Source organism: Scyliorhinus canicula, chromosome 5 (genome assembly GCF_902713615.1).
Source record: "Scyliorhinus canicula chromosome 5, sScyCan1.1, whole genome shotgun sequence".
NCBI classification, from domain to species: Eukaryota; Metazoa; Chordata; class Chondrichthyes; order Carcharhiniformes; family Scyliorhinidae; genus Scyliorhinus; species Scyliorhinus canicula.
In genome coordinates this window covers 95499395-95514657 of record NC_052150.1, presented here as the reverse complement: position 1 = coordinate 95514657, position 15263 = coordinate 95499395, and the positions used below count along the sequence as shown (strand labels likewise).

The following is a 15263-nucleotide window of genomic DNA, read 5'->3' as shown; positions in this document are numbered from 1 at the left end:
CTAGCAGAGATATCTGGATACTACTTTGACACCAAAGAAAGAGTAATTACAAGTGCGGGAATTGCACCATACTCAACATCAACGTACAACAAACGCATTGGTGCCAGCTGCTTTGATTCTGCCTTAATAGATTTTACAGTCAAATGCGCTATAGTCGCTTCACTGGAACTTGACCTATTCAAATTAGTTGGGAGGGACTGGTAGCTGAAAATTCAGCCAGCACTGAAATAAATTTTCTGAGTCAATGCAATTATCAAAATCCCTTGTCCTGAACTGCATTTAAGGAGAGTTGCTGGTCTCAAGCGGAAGGCAAAGACAAGTACATTCCTCACTTTTGAATGCATTCTTTGTAAGGTCCATCAAGCATGGCATGAATCTTCTCTAGGAAGAACCATTTCAAGCATTGCACACAAGCAGAATCCCTTTTACCACACTCCCCTGTGCCAAAGCTGGGTGGACCACCTTTTCAGCAGGAGGAAGTCAGATACTCTAGCTCCCAGTCAAAAGGAGCTCACTGCCTGTTGCGGTACTTTTCAATAAGAAATTCTGATTAAATAATATTTAAATAGTTATTCATAAGAAATAAGCCCCTCGAAAGAGGAACTAAAATGGAGAATTAGGTTACATAGTGCATATATTGAAAGCACATAATATTGAAAGCAGTGTGCATAAAAGGTTGGACTTCCAGGGCAGGTGTAGAAAAGTACTGTAGGAGACTGGAATTTTAGATTTTCTGGTTTGGCAATGCACGTTAGAAAGTTTTGCCTTCTATTGTGCCTTTTAACTCCTAAATTGATTATGTGGCATAGCAAAAATATTGCTGAAAGCAAAGTATATTGTTTTTCAACAAGATGGATTGTTCCAAATAATTCCTGTATATACATTATACAAGACTAGACTTTAACAGTACAGCACTTTCTCAACACCTCACTGGAGTACAAATCCAGATTACAGGACGAAAGGGAATGTAAAAGCATTGCTTATTTTTGTCCTGTAGAACACCACGGTTTAGCCTGTCTTAACCAGATCTTCTTGGCATCATTGGGCCCTGCTGGCCATTGCCAAAATTGCTCAGCATTCAAGGATAATCCTGGAATGCCAAGAGAGCCTCTAGTATTTCTTCACTACAAATAGTCTTCTTAAACCCTTCTCCCTGTGCCTCCTCCTCTCACACCTCTAAACAAGATGTGGAAATGCTGGCATGGGACTAGGGTGGGCACAGGAAGAAGTGATTCACCTGATGAAGGAGCGGCGCTCCAAAAGCTAGTGATTCCAAACAAACCTGTTGGACTTTAACCTGGTGTTGTAAGACTTCTTACTGGATCTCTAAAGGGAACCGGTGGACTTTGTGTCACAAAAAGTGAAATCATATGTTCAATTGCCACACCCCTCTCTTCTACTAATACAAGTGGTACTAGTAAAAACAGTATCATTTTAGTCCTAAGCACCCCTCTGGAGTGAAACTATAGAAAGATACCAGGGAAATATCCCCTTCATGCCCTCCAACAGATGTACCTTCTGCGCCCACAATCCTATTCCCAAACTGCTGACAATCTGTCATGAGAATGTCGCTCAAAGAAATGATTAGCTGCTCATGTTACTGCAGTGATGACAGAGTGTGGGTGGAGCTGAGCTCTGGTTCTGCTTTTTAGTTTCAGTTTGAGAAAAAAGCTTGGGTGTGTCTGTGTTTTTCAGTGAGCTGCATCTGAAGTCTGCCATCCAAAGACTATCTATGGATCATTTGGTGAACCTAGAATTGTAAAAGGTCTCAGTGTTGAATGTAAATCTAATGTGCTCCTGTTTGAAGGTTTGTTAAGTCTTTTGGATGTTAAAAGAACAGCATACAGATTACTTAGTGTTGTATTCTTTGGGGGGTGTATTTGAATTAATGGTTGCTAAGATATTCACTTTGTTTTAAAAAGGTTAACTTGAGTTCATAGAATAAACATCGTTTTGTTTTAAAAAATACTCATCCATTTCTGCTGTACCATACCTGTAGAGTGAGCCGTGTGCTCCCCATACCACAATCTATTAAAGGTTGTGGGTCAGGTGAACTACATGATACACTTTGGGATTCTCTAAACCCTGACTCATAACAAATCTGACTTTCCTGACACTGGCCATGTCAGCAGGTGCTGATCGCCTCAAAATGACCCAGGCCCTCCCATTCAAATCTACCACCATGACCCTTTCAGGAAATCCACGCTTCACCTCTATCCTTGCAAACAAGCACCAATATGCAACCTGCCTTTCCTCGGACTTGAAGGAATAATATTCAAAAGAATTCCATACTCGTATTTCCCATAACTTCAAAGGGTGGGGAGGGCGTAAAGAGAGCGATGGCGTCATAGTAGTGTCATTGGACTAATAATATATATTTGGACACAGTGGGCGGCACGGTAGCACAGTGGTTAGGACTGTTGCTTCGCAGCGCCAGGGTGCCAGGTTCGATTCCCGGCTTGGGTCACTGTCTGAGGAGTCTCCACGTTCTCCCCGTGTCTGCGTGGATTTCCTCTGGGTGTTCCGGTTTCCTCCTACAAGTTCCGAAAGACGTACTGTTAGGTAATTCGGACATTCTGAATTCTCCCTCCCGTGTACCCGAACAGGCGCCGGAATGTGGCGACTAGGGGCTTTTCACAGTAACTTCATTGCAGTGTTAATGCAAGCCTATTATTATTATTATATTAATCTGGAGGCCCAGGTTAAATCCCACTATGGTAGCTGGTGGAATATAAATTCAATTTATAAATCTGGAATATAAAGCTAGTCACAACATTGGTGACGATAAAACTATTATCCTATCAAACCATCAAGCACCACATTGGTTTAGATTATTCACCTTTGACAGCGCTTCGCACATGTCTGCCTATTTCCTCAACCAAGGTTCCCCCAACCCCACTGCGGTTGGCAGGACAGTCAACTGTGTCTGTCTCATCTCCCATAATGCTGTCCTCATCACTGTCGCTCACTCCCAGAGCCATGACTGGGACCCTCTCCCCATTTCTCAACCCACCAGCCTCTGTATTCAAAGGATTCTCTGCCATTTCTGCCAGCTCCAGCATGATGCCACCATCAAACACACCGCCCCCTGCCCACACTCCACAGGGACCACTCCCTCCTCGACACCCTGGTTCATTCCTCCATCGCCACCAACCCTTCATCCCATTCCCATACAACTGAAGAAGGTGCAACTCTTGCCCCTTTACGCAACACTATCCCAAGGGACCAAAAGCTCCTTTCAGGTAATGCAGCATTTCACTTGCAGCTTTTCTAAATTTGGTCCACTGTATTCACTGCTCCCAATACCGACTGAGTGCCCACTTTGAGGAACATCGTTGCATGACAACTCTTGCCATTTCAACTCAGCATCTTGCTCTCATACCCAGCTTCAGCCTGCTGCAACGTTCCAGTGATGCCCAACGCAAACTGAAAGAATTCATCTTCCAATTAGGCATGGTACAGCCTTCACCGAGTTCAACAAATTTAAGAATATGAATTTTACCCTCCATCTTGACTCTCCGCTTTGTTGTTATTATTTGATTCCCCTGCCTTGTCCCCAACACAACCCCACCCCTCCCCCACATCGTCATGGTGCCTTGTTGCTCAGATTTGCTCCCATTGAGCACATACCTTTTTCTCCCATTAATACATTCTGCTACACTACCTTTGCCACTATTAACACTCAGTCCCTAAAGGCACTATTAGCAGTTCCTTTGTCTCAATAAAGCTTGGTCCAAATAGGTGGGGTTATGGGGGATAAGGCCTCGGTAGGGTGGTCTTTCAGAAGGTCAGTGCAGACTCGATGAGCCAAATGGCCACTTTATGCATTGTAGAAATTCTATGGAGAGAGCTGACTGGTGGTGATTTAACCCAAGGGTTCAACCTCAGGCGAAGGGCACTTTTGAGAAGGTAGAGTCCTTCATGAATAATCTCAGTCAGTATGGGAATTAAACTCATTCTGTTGGTGTCTCTCGGCATCACAAACCAGCCGTCCAGCCAACTGAGCGGAGCGACCCCCCTTTAAACCTTCATAGTTTGTTGCAACAACGCATTTGGTTCACTAATCACCTTTAGGGAAGTAATTGGACATCCTTAACTGATCTACATGGGACTCCAGACCTACAGCAATGCGGTTGATCTTTAACTGCCCTCTGAAACAACCTTGCAAGCTATTCTGTTCAAGGACCACCGAGGGTAGACAACAAATACAGGCCTTGCCAATGATGCCCCGCACGCCAAAAATAATCAAGTCCCATTCATGCATCACCATTCTAGTTATTGAGTGGCTTCCAATCTGATAATGCCTTAGTTTTAAAATCCATGACTGCACATGTCTCAACCTCCACCAGCCATATAACCCACTGAAATCTCTGCAATGCTGCAAGTCTGGCCTTTTTTGCATGTACATTTTAATCAATTCTCCATTACTGATTAGGTCTACAAATATCATCAGTCCAAGTGCTGGTACTCCCTCACCAAACTGTTGTAAGGTGTTACAGTATTAGTAGTCTCAGGTAGTTCAATAGTATTTATCAACTATAAGAAACAACAGACAGAGGTACAATAAAAGCCCAAGCTAGGAGTTCTCTCCATGTTTGCTTCGACACATAATTCTGCCCAACACTACACTGACCCCCATGTGCAGGTCATATGTTCTCTCATATCACTGTGCGTGAGACTGTACTCAGTCCCATTTTAACTCTTTATTTGCCAGACCCCTTTACTACACCTCACCCAAGTCTTTAGCCGATGCATGCACAAGTTACCCCAGTTTACCCCACATATTACATCATTACTACTATTCCATCTCCCCCTCAAGTCTTTGGGTTCAGAAGTTCAGGTAGTCTGGAGGCCTTATAACCCTTCCATATATCTTGTTTTCACTACTGTCGGAAGAGTGGTTGACTCAAAAAGGTTTACCTGCATTGACAGAGCCTGAGGTTTTTAGGGAATATGAGTGGCTTTTAATCCTCTTTTCTATTCATGGCATTGAACGACTCATTGTGTTATGGTGTAGATTATCATGCAAAATCTCAGGAGCTCACAAGTACAGAATGATAATTTATTTGCTACGCATTGGGACAGCACTACTGGAGAGAGGGTCTCTGAAGCAGGAACCTACCCAACTGAAAAACCATGTGATATTTATACAGTGAAAGTCACGTAGGTAGTACATTGCCTGTTTTAGGTTGCCATTACCATCTGACACTGCCACAGTCACAGACTTTATCAGCAAGTGTGTAGAAGACTGCGTGCTACAGAAGGTAGTACGTACGCTCCCCAACCGGAAACCATGGCTTAAATCGGGAGATCGACCCCCCCACTTAAGGCCAGGTCTGAGGCATTCAAGATAGGCAACCCTGATCTATACAAGAAATCCAGGTATGACCTCCGCAAATGCATCAGGGATGCCAAGAGACAATATCAGACCAAGCTAGAGTCACAAATTAATATCATGGACTCTCGTCGGTTGTGGCACGGCTTAAACACAACGGACTACAAAGTGAAGCCAAGTAGAATCGCCGACAGCAGCGTACCCCTCTCCAATTAACTCAATGCATTCCATGCTTGGTTTGACAAGGAAACCATCAAACTGTTGTCAACTGCCCAAGAAGCCTCAGACACGCCTTCTTCAAAGTGAACCCTGAGAAAGCGACAGGTCCTGGCGGCGTCCCTGGTCGTAAACTCAGACTTGCGCGGACCAGCAGACATCTTGAACTTCTCCTTACTCCGTTCCGAGGTCTCCACCTGCTTCAAGATCACTATCATACCGGTGCAAGGAAGAACCAGGCCTCAACGACTATTGTCTGGTCACCTTGACATCGATCATTATGAAGTGCTTAGAGAGATTGGTTATGAGGCACATCAACTCCATAGTCCCCGAATGCTTAGATCCACTGCAATTCGCATACAGGCACAACCAGTCCACAGCAGACGCCATCTCCCCGGCCCTCCACTCATCCCTGGAGCATCTCGCCAAGAAGGAATCATACATCAGACTCCTATTCATTGACAACAGCTCCGTCTTCAACATCATAATCCCAGCCTAGCTCACATCTAAACTCCAAAACCTAGGACTTGGCTCCTCCCTCTGCAACTGGATCCTCTACTTTCTGCCCCATAGATCACAATCAGTAAGGATAAACAACACCTCCTCCTCCACGATAGTCCTCAATACTGCCCCTCCCCTCCGCCCCCCAGGCTGCGTACTTAGCCCCCAACTATACTCCCTATACACACACGACTGTGGCAAAATATGGCTCCAATTCCATCTACCAGTTTGCTTATGACACGACCGTAGCGGGTTGGATCTCGAACAACAATGAGTCAGAGTACAGGAGGGAGATAGAGAACCTAGTGGAGTGATGCAACAACAACAATCATTCCATAATGTCTGCAAAACTAAAGAGTTGGTCATTGGCTTCAGGAAGCAAAGTATCATACACCCCCCTGTCTGCATCAATGATGCCGAGATGGGATGCTTGACAGCTTCAAATTCCTAGGCGTACACATCACCAACAACCTGTCCTGGTCCACCCACGTCGACACTACGACCAAGAAAGCACAACAAGAATTTCTCAGGAAATTCAGCATGTTCACACAACTTTTGCAGACGCACCATCAAAAGCATCCTATCTGGCTGCATCACAGCCTGGTATAGCAACTGCTTGGCCCAAGACTGTAAGGAACTACAGAGTTGCGAACACAGCCCAGTCCATCACGGAAACCCTCCTCCCATCCATAAAATCTCACCTCCCGCTGCCTTGGGAAAGCGGGCAGCATAATCAAAGACACATCCCACCCAGCTTATTCACTCTTCCAACTTCGCACTAACAGATTCAAAAACATCTTCCCTGCTGTTACCAGACTCCTAAATGACCCTCTTATGGACTGATCGGATCTGTTTACACATCTTCTCAACTGAGTAGTACTACACTCCTGTATGCTTCACCCGATGCTTGTGTCTCTGTATTTACTTAGGTTTGCCCTATGTTTTTTTTCTCGTGTATGGAATGATCTGTCTGAACTGTGTGCAGAACAATAATTTTCACTATACCTTGGTACACGTGACAATAAACAAATTCATCCATTAAACAATTTGCAGATTTTCATGAGGCAGTGTCCTTTTATCCCAAGAAGTATCTGTCTTCCCTATCTCAGAGACTCCTCCTAATCTCTTGTTGCTACCAGGCTCGACTTTGCACTGCTAGCGTTGTCTGCCAAGTCAGGTCTTAGTCACAAGACCATTAGAAATAGGAGCAGAATTAGGCCACTTGGCCCATCGAGTCTGCTCCGCCATTCAATCATGGCTGATATTTTTCTCATCCTTTCTCCCCATAACCCCTGATCCCCTTCTTGATCAAAAACCTATCTACCTCTGTCTTAAAGACACTCAGTGAATTGGCCTCCACAGCCTTCTGCAGCAAAGAGTTCCACAGATTCACCACCCTCTGGCTGAAGAAATTCCTCCTCATCTCTGTTTTAGTTTTTCCTACAAGTGGAAACATCCTCTCCACGTCCACTCTATCCAGGCCACATAGTATCCTGTAAGTTTCAATAAGATTCCCCCCTCATCCTTCTAAACTCCAATGAGTACAGACCAGAGTCCTCAACCATTCCTCATACAAGTTCTTCATTGCAGGGATCATTCTTGTGATGCTCCTCTGGATCCTTTCCAAGGCCAGCACATCCTTCCTTTGGCTTTGCCCAACTCCCCAAGCATCCTATTTAGCTACATCGAAAGCATTGGGTTGAAACTGCAAGACATGGATCACATTGGTGGTTGTGCTTTGCTCCACAGCGCTGGCATGGTAACTATTGGCCGTTTAGAGTACTGCTTCCCTTACCCTGGAGTGTCCCTGTTTCTTTGTGCTCTTTCACCAGTGGGTTTTACTTTGTACCAAAGTTTGCTTTCTCCTCGAAATAGCGATCTCAGCTGCAAACGGATTTCAGATTACCGGACAACCAGATGGCTCTCTCAAGGGTTAGAACTTCCTTCGCTTGAAGCATGTCGGAGCGCGTCTCCTGTCCCTCTTGCAAATGTTATATCCCTCTGATTATTTCAGATCACCGTAATCAGTCACTCTGTGCAGGTTCTCCTGGCTGCTTTTAAATTTTGCCCTTACAATGATTTTGAGAAACATCAAATTATTTTTAAAACCAAATTTTGCGGATGATTTCTTGCCTAGCTTTATATTTTCTACCATCAGGCCTACCAAATAAAGCCGTATGTTCAGTTGCTCTGCTTCAGTTCTGGATAAAAAGACAGAAGCTCATGTATCCAAAGAATCTCCTTCTCCAAAGTCGCCAATTTTATAATTGATATGGGCCTTGGATTAGTGGATTTCTGATCCATGGTTAATTTTCTTTTTTAACTGCAGGTTCATCTTTAAGAAGTTTCCAAAACTTCAAGACAAAGGGTTTCCCACATTTGCTGGACTCCAACAGTAGTGGCATTCACGCTCTCTGCATTTAAAATGTTTCAACATGGCTGCCTGGATTCACTGGTTATACTTCCTTTCTTTCAACACAATGATCTTGGCTTTTTCTGCCTACTCAGTCACAATTAATTTTCTTTGTTTGGAACAGTTTGACATGGGTTTTCAGTCGGTGACTCGGTAATCAGGCTTTTCAGACCTCAATCTAAACAGCAATTTCTGATCAATGCACTATTTAGTTTTGTTTTCAGGTTTTGTGTTATACAGGAATTTTAAATTGTTGCTTCACAGGCTGGCTCTGCACACTGTATTCAAGCTGGACTTCCACGGGATTCAACAGAGTCTTCTGCAGGATGTGAGATTTAATTTCTACCTTCAGCTTCCAAATCTTTCTTTGGCGCTGTTCTCTGGTGATTTCCTTCTGCCCTTCACTTCTTGTGATTTTCAGGTCAGAATACCACTTTGATTTTTCTTTCCTTCAGCTTTCCAGATCTTTAATTTTCTTCTGCAGCCTGTGTTTTGAGTTGTTTCAGTCGCTGGCACCATGTTTGTAAGGTAATAATCTTTATTGTCACAAGTAGGCTTATATTAACACTGCAATGAAGTTACTGTGAAAAGCCCCTAGTCGCCACACTCCGGCACCTGTTCGGGTACACAGAGGGATAATTCAGAATGCCCAATTCACCAAACAAGCTCTTCTTTCAGGACTTGTGGGAGGAAACCTGGGCACCCGGAGAAAACCAACACAGACATAGGGGAACGGCAAGGGAGAACGCGCAGACTCAGCACAGATAGTGACCCAAGACGGGAATCAAACCTAACCCTGCACAGTTCAGTAGATTTTAAGGTATTTGTGGTCTTGTATAGTTCAAATGTAGAAACTATATACATAAGTAGAGTAAAAGGTCCATTCTAGGAGCCATCTCCATGCCTACTTCTACACACTGCTCTATCCACTGACACCTGGGTTGGGTCACTTGTTCCCTTGCATCACTACGCAGGGAGTACTGTACTCAATCCTACATGCCAGGCCATTATACACAGGGAGTACTGTACTCAATCCTATATGCCAGGCCATTATACTACACAAACCTCTCCACCTCTCTCCTCATTTATGATATTTAGAATCTGTGGTGATATGCATCACTGTAGATACACAAGAGGTTAATGTAAGTACATGTAGACTAGCTAGACACTAGAGGGATCACCAGAGACATGACACACAGATACTCAACCAATAGGTCAGTAAGATAGGACATGACCAATGGGCATTCACGATACACACAGACATGACACTACCACAGGAGGCATTACACCAACCCATATATAAAGGACACAGCACACATGATCTTTCTCTTTCCAGTGGAGACACTGAGTACAGACACAGGGTTGATTCAACGTCACACCCACCACATAGATTGCAGCAGATTGGTTCGTCAGTGAGTAGCCATAAAAGGATTAACAGTAGTGGCGAATCAGAGTAGGAGAATTGTAAATAATTTAATAAGCGTGTTTAAGTTATCGCCACGTCTGAACCTTCCTTTGTCAGAGTGAACATCAAGGAAGCCGCTTATGCTACGCTAAGAGCATAACAAGACAGAATCTATGTGCTTGATAGGCTATTCCAAAATAGTTTGCGACTGTCAAATTCTGTTTGATAATGTTTTTTGCAACGTTTTACTGTGTTAAAGGCCCTACAAAAATGCAAGTCCTTTTCTCAGTCCACCATTCTACTTACAGCTTTATATTATGGGAATGCCTTTCCTGCTCTTATTCCACAAAATAATTCCATCTTTGCCCACATTAATCTTTTCCTCGTGTTACCTTTCCTTAAAGCTATCAGTTCTTTATGGTGTACAGTTTTTCTAGATATAATTTGTCAGTCTCCTGACATTTTCCAAATAAGCAATGGAATACATATCAAAATGGTTTTAAAGGACATTTTAAAACAAACAGTTTATTGTTGGTTGTAAATTTTGTGCCACAAAAATAAAGAGAGGTGAATGAAACTGAAAACATGTTCATAAACATTGCTATAAGGAATGTGTGCTTCCTGTTGTATTGGCAACTTTGGACAGTTCATCTTCCAGCTTTGGAGTAGCCTTATAAATTCCAGGTTGTTGCACTTTATGCTCAGGCTCCTTCCGCTGGATCATTATCATAACTTTTGCAATCATATCCTTGTAATTTATGAGTCTCTTTCCATCAGAAACAAAAGGATGGCCACCACTTTGCTGCATTACAAGTATTCAAATCTTAACTAGAGAATGTTTGAAATTAGTGGGCTTGATGTTAAGAACCAGCAGACTCAGGTACTTCATTGAACCATTTTGTTAAGACACAAACTAGCTGCTTTTACGACCCTTACAAACGCAAAACTTAAGTCTCTCCCATGCATCCTCCCCCCCCTCCCCCCACCCCAACAACAGTTAACAGTGACCAACTCTTTAGAGTACAACATAAATGGCCGCCATCTGCAGTAAAAACCTTTCCACTGACCCTCTTACGGTAAGCTTAACCGGCTCGAGATGTAAAAATGCCACCAAGTCGCCCAGCCATGCCGAGGTGTTTGGGGATGTAATCGACCTCCAGACCATGAGGATCCAGCCTCCTTGTCACCAATGAGGCAAATGCCAGGTCTGCACCCGCCCCCATCCGGAGTTCCCGTGGAACTGAACCCCCAAAATCACCAATGGGCAAGAGTCCAACCCAAATTTTCAGGATTGCCAACAGTCTTAAAAAAGGACATCCAGAAGTCCGCCAGCTTTCAGCACGACCAGAACATTTGTGCATGATATGCCAGGCCCCCCAGACACCAATTGCATCTACCATCCACCCCTCCATAAAAATAGAAATATTCCTCCCCCATTCGAGGACCTCCAGGCCATGACTATTGCAAACAGCAAAGGCGACAATGGACATCCCTGCCTGATACCCTGGTAAAGACGGAAGGGGTCGGAATTCACTTTGTTAATGCAAACACTGGCAAATGGAGCCGTATATGACTGCCGCACCCATGCCAAAGCCCACCCAAATTCAAATTTTTCAAAATCGCAAACAGATAATCCCACTCTACCCGGTCAAACGCCTTCTCCGTGTCGGGTACCAGTGGTTAGCACTGTTGCTTCACAGCTCCAGGGTCCCAGGTTCGATTCCCGGCTTGGGTCACTGTGTGGTATCTGCACGTTCTCCCAGTGTCTGCGTTGGTTTCCTCCGGGTGCTCCGGTTTCCTTCCATAAGTCCCAAAAGGCATGCCATTAGGTATTCTGAATTTTCCCTCCGTGTACCCGAACAGGCGCTGGAATGTGGCGACTAGTGGCTTTTCACAGTAACTTCATTGCAGTGTCAATATAAGCCTACTTGTGACAATAAAGATTATTAGAATTATGACAATGATCTCTGGGACCCAACCCTCCCCTGGAGCAAGCACCAGATTTGATAGTCGTCTCACATTCGCTGTCAACCGCCGGCCCTTAACAAAACCGGTTTGGTCTTTCTCCACCACCTCTGGCAGGCAAGGTTCCTGTCTTAATGCCAGCACCTTAGCTCACAGCTTTGCGTCCACATTTAATAGGAAGATTGGATGATACAACCCACAGTCTCAGGGATCCTCGTCTTTATTCAAGAGCAGATAAATTGAAGCCTGCCTCAGTGTCAGTTGCAAAATGCCTTTCTCGAAGGAGTCCCTAAACATCCCGAACAATAGAGGGGCAATAGGTAAATCAATTTTTTGTAAAATTCCACAAGGAATCTGTCAGGTCCTGATGCCTTCCCCAACTGCTTCAGTTTAATCGCCTACTTGATTTCATCCAACTCTAGCAGAGTTTCAAGGGCCTCTTGTAACTGTTGGTGGCGCTGATGTAGCGCAGTTGGAACAGGACCGATGACGGTGGACATCCGAGGTTGGGCCTGAAGATCATGTGACACAGCCCAGGGCTGGCCCCAAAAAGGGGTATGGCTGATCGGCAGGGGAGGAGTGTGGGGAGCCTCCCGACCAGGCTGGTCACACAGAACGTGAGGGGGCTGAATAGGCCAGTCAACAGTCACGTGTGTTCGCGCACCTGAGGAGTGTGATGGCGGACGTGGCCTTCCTGCAGGTGACACACTTAAAGATAGGGGACCAGAGAAGGTTGAGGAAAGGATGGGACTGAATATGAAGATGAGGTGGGTGGCCATTTTGTAATGGTGTGTCAAGCTGGAGAGGTTACTGGTTGTCCTGTGAAATGTTTGCGCACCGAATTGGGATGATGTAGATTTCATGAGACAGGTGCTGGGGCAGATTCCTGATTTGGACTCATAATGGTTGATCATGGGGGAATTTTAATACAGTGAAAGAGCTGAACTTGGACGGAGCCAGAGGTCAGGGAAGGTGTCGGCAGTGGCCAAGGAGCTGAAGGGGTTTAGTGAGGACATGGAGGTGTGGGGAGGTGGACCAATGGAGGTTTGGGAGAATGAGAGTAACGGAATTTTCATACTTTTCCCCACGTGCACCGGGTGTACTCCTGGATTGACTTTTTAACGTTGGACAAGGTGTTGCTGGCGGAGGTGGTTGACTTTGAGTATTCGTCAATTGCAGAGTCTGGTCATGCGCTGTACTGGGTGGATTTGCGAGTGGACCGTGGGGGGACCCAGTGCCCACAGTGGAGGCTGGACAGTTGGAGGATAAGGAGATGTGCGAGCAGGTGAGGGCTGCTATTTGGGAGTACATGGAGCTAAATGACACGGGGGGAGTCAGGGCCGCCACACTATGGGGCAGCATGGTAGCACAGTGGTAGCATTGCTGCTTCACAGCTCTAGGGTTCCAGATTCAATTCACGGCTTGGGTCACTGTCTGTGTGCAATTTGCATGCTCTCCCAGTGTCTGCGTGGGTTTCCTCCGGGTGCTCCGGTTTTCTCCCACAATTCCCGAAAGACATGCTGTCAGGTGAAATGGACATTCTGAATTCTCCCTCAATGCTCCCAAACAGGCGCCGGAATGTGGCAATTAGGGGCTTTTCACAGTAACTCCATTGCAGTGTTAATGTAAGCCTACTTGTGACAATAAAGATTATTATATTATTATGGGAGGTGCTCAAGGCGGTGGTTAGCTGGGAGTTTTTCAATTTGGGCGCATAGGGAGAAAGCGGAGCGGGTGGAGACGGCAAGGCTGGTAGATGGGATCCTGCGTGTGAACAGGAGGAATTTGGAGACTTTCCGGAGACAGGGCTGTTGAAGGAGGGGCTCCAGATTGGGTTTAGGTTTGTGTCCACGTGGGAAGCGGTGGGCCAGTTACGGAGGGTCAGTACATGAGTACGGTGAGAAGATGAGCAAGGTGCAGACCCGCCAGCAGAGGAAGCGAGGGAGATTGGCCGAGTTAAGGACGATAAGGATAGGATGGTGTTGGACCCGGAGAGGTTGAATGGCATGTTTGAGGCATTTTACATTTTCAGTGTCCCCGGCTAGCGCGTGGGGGTGGGGGGGGGGATGTGGCGTTTTCTGGGCAGGCTGGGAACTGATCGGTCGCTGTACAAGGCACTGGTCACAAGTATGCAGATGAACCGAGTTGGAAATATTTTGGGCTGCATTGGGGATCAAAGCAGGGATGTTCGCTCAACCCATTGCTCTTTGCTTTGGCGATAGAGCCGCTGGCAAGGTCGCTTAGGGTGTCGGGGACTGGAGAAGGATTGCGCTGTGGGGGGGGGTGCCTAAGCTTAGGGTCTCGCTGTATGCAGACGATCTGCTGCTATACATTGGACAGTATTGGGGACATATATGAGATTTTGGAGGAATTTGGATGGTTCTCTGGGTAAAAGTTGAATATGGGAAAGAGCGAGATGTTCAGATTGAGACTAAAGGGCAGGAGAGGAAATTAGGCGACCTACCGTTCAAGGTAGTGGGGGTGAACTTTAGGTACTTGGGCATCCAGGTGACACAGGGCTGGGCGCAGCTGCACAAGCTGAATTGGACTCAGTTGGTGGAGCAAATAAAGGGGGGGGGGGGACTTTAAGAGGTGGGATGTGCTGTTGGGATGGGTGCAGACAGCGAAAATGACAGTACTGCCAATGTTTCCGTTCGTGCTTCAGAACCTCCCAATCTTCATCCCCAATCTTCATCCCGAAGGCGTTCTTCAAAAAGGTTAATGCACTGATTTCTGGGTTTGTGTGGGCGGGGATGAACCCGTGGGTCAGGTGGGCTTTCTTGGAGTGGGGCGAGGGGGGCTGATGTTGCCATGTTTAACTACTACTGGGCAGCGAAGTCATAATTAAGAAATTGGCCGTGGGGGAGGGGACGGCATGGGGCAGTTTCATACAGGAGAATGAGTTTAAGGGCTTTGTTGTCGTCACCCCTGCCGTTCTCGCCATGAGCCCAGTGGTGGTGTCGGCCTTAATGCTGTGGGGGCAGTGGAGGCAGCATTTGGGGTTGGAGGGTGCGAGGTTTCAGGGGTGGCGGCAGGCAGGGATTGAGTGATTTGTTAAGAGAGAGGTGCCGTCCTTTCCTGGGCTGCCGCCTCTGGTACTGTCGAAAAATGAGATAGGGGAAGGGAAGGTGTCCGAGGTCTACAAGGAGCTGATGGACTGGAAGGTGGCCCTGGTGGGGGGAGGAGGAGGAGCTAGGAGAGGAGGTGGGGGCTGGGACGTGGGCTAAGACCTTGCGAAGGGTGAATGCATCCTCACTGCGTGCGAGGTTAAACCTCATTCAGTTTAAAGTTGTCCATAGGACTCATATGACGGTAGCACGGATGAGTAGGTTTCTTGAGGGGGTAGAGGATAGGTGTAGGCGGGGCGCCTGGGGCTTGGAAATGACGTCCACATGTTTTGGGCAAGTTCGAAGCGGAGGGGGTTCTGA

The 15263-nt window shown here is 46.1% G+C and overlaps 1 protein-coding gene across 8 annotated transcripts in view; it reads right to left on the bottom strand.

Moving 5' to 3' along the window:
* Window positions 1-15263, bottom strand: part of fam126a (family with sequence similarity 126 member A) — a 131894-nt gene that overhangs the window by 17420 nt on the left and 99211 nt on the right. The window lies entirely within an intron of this gene.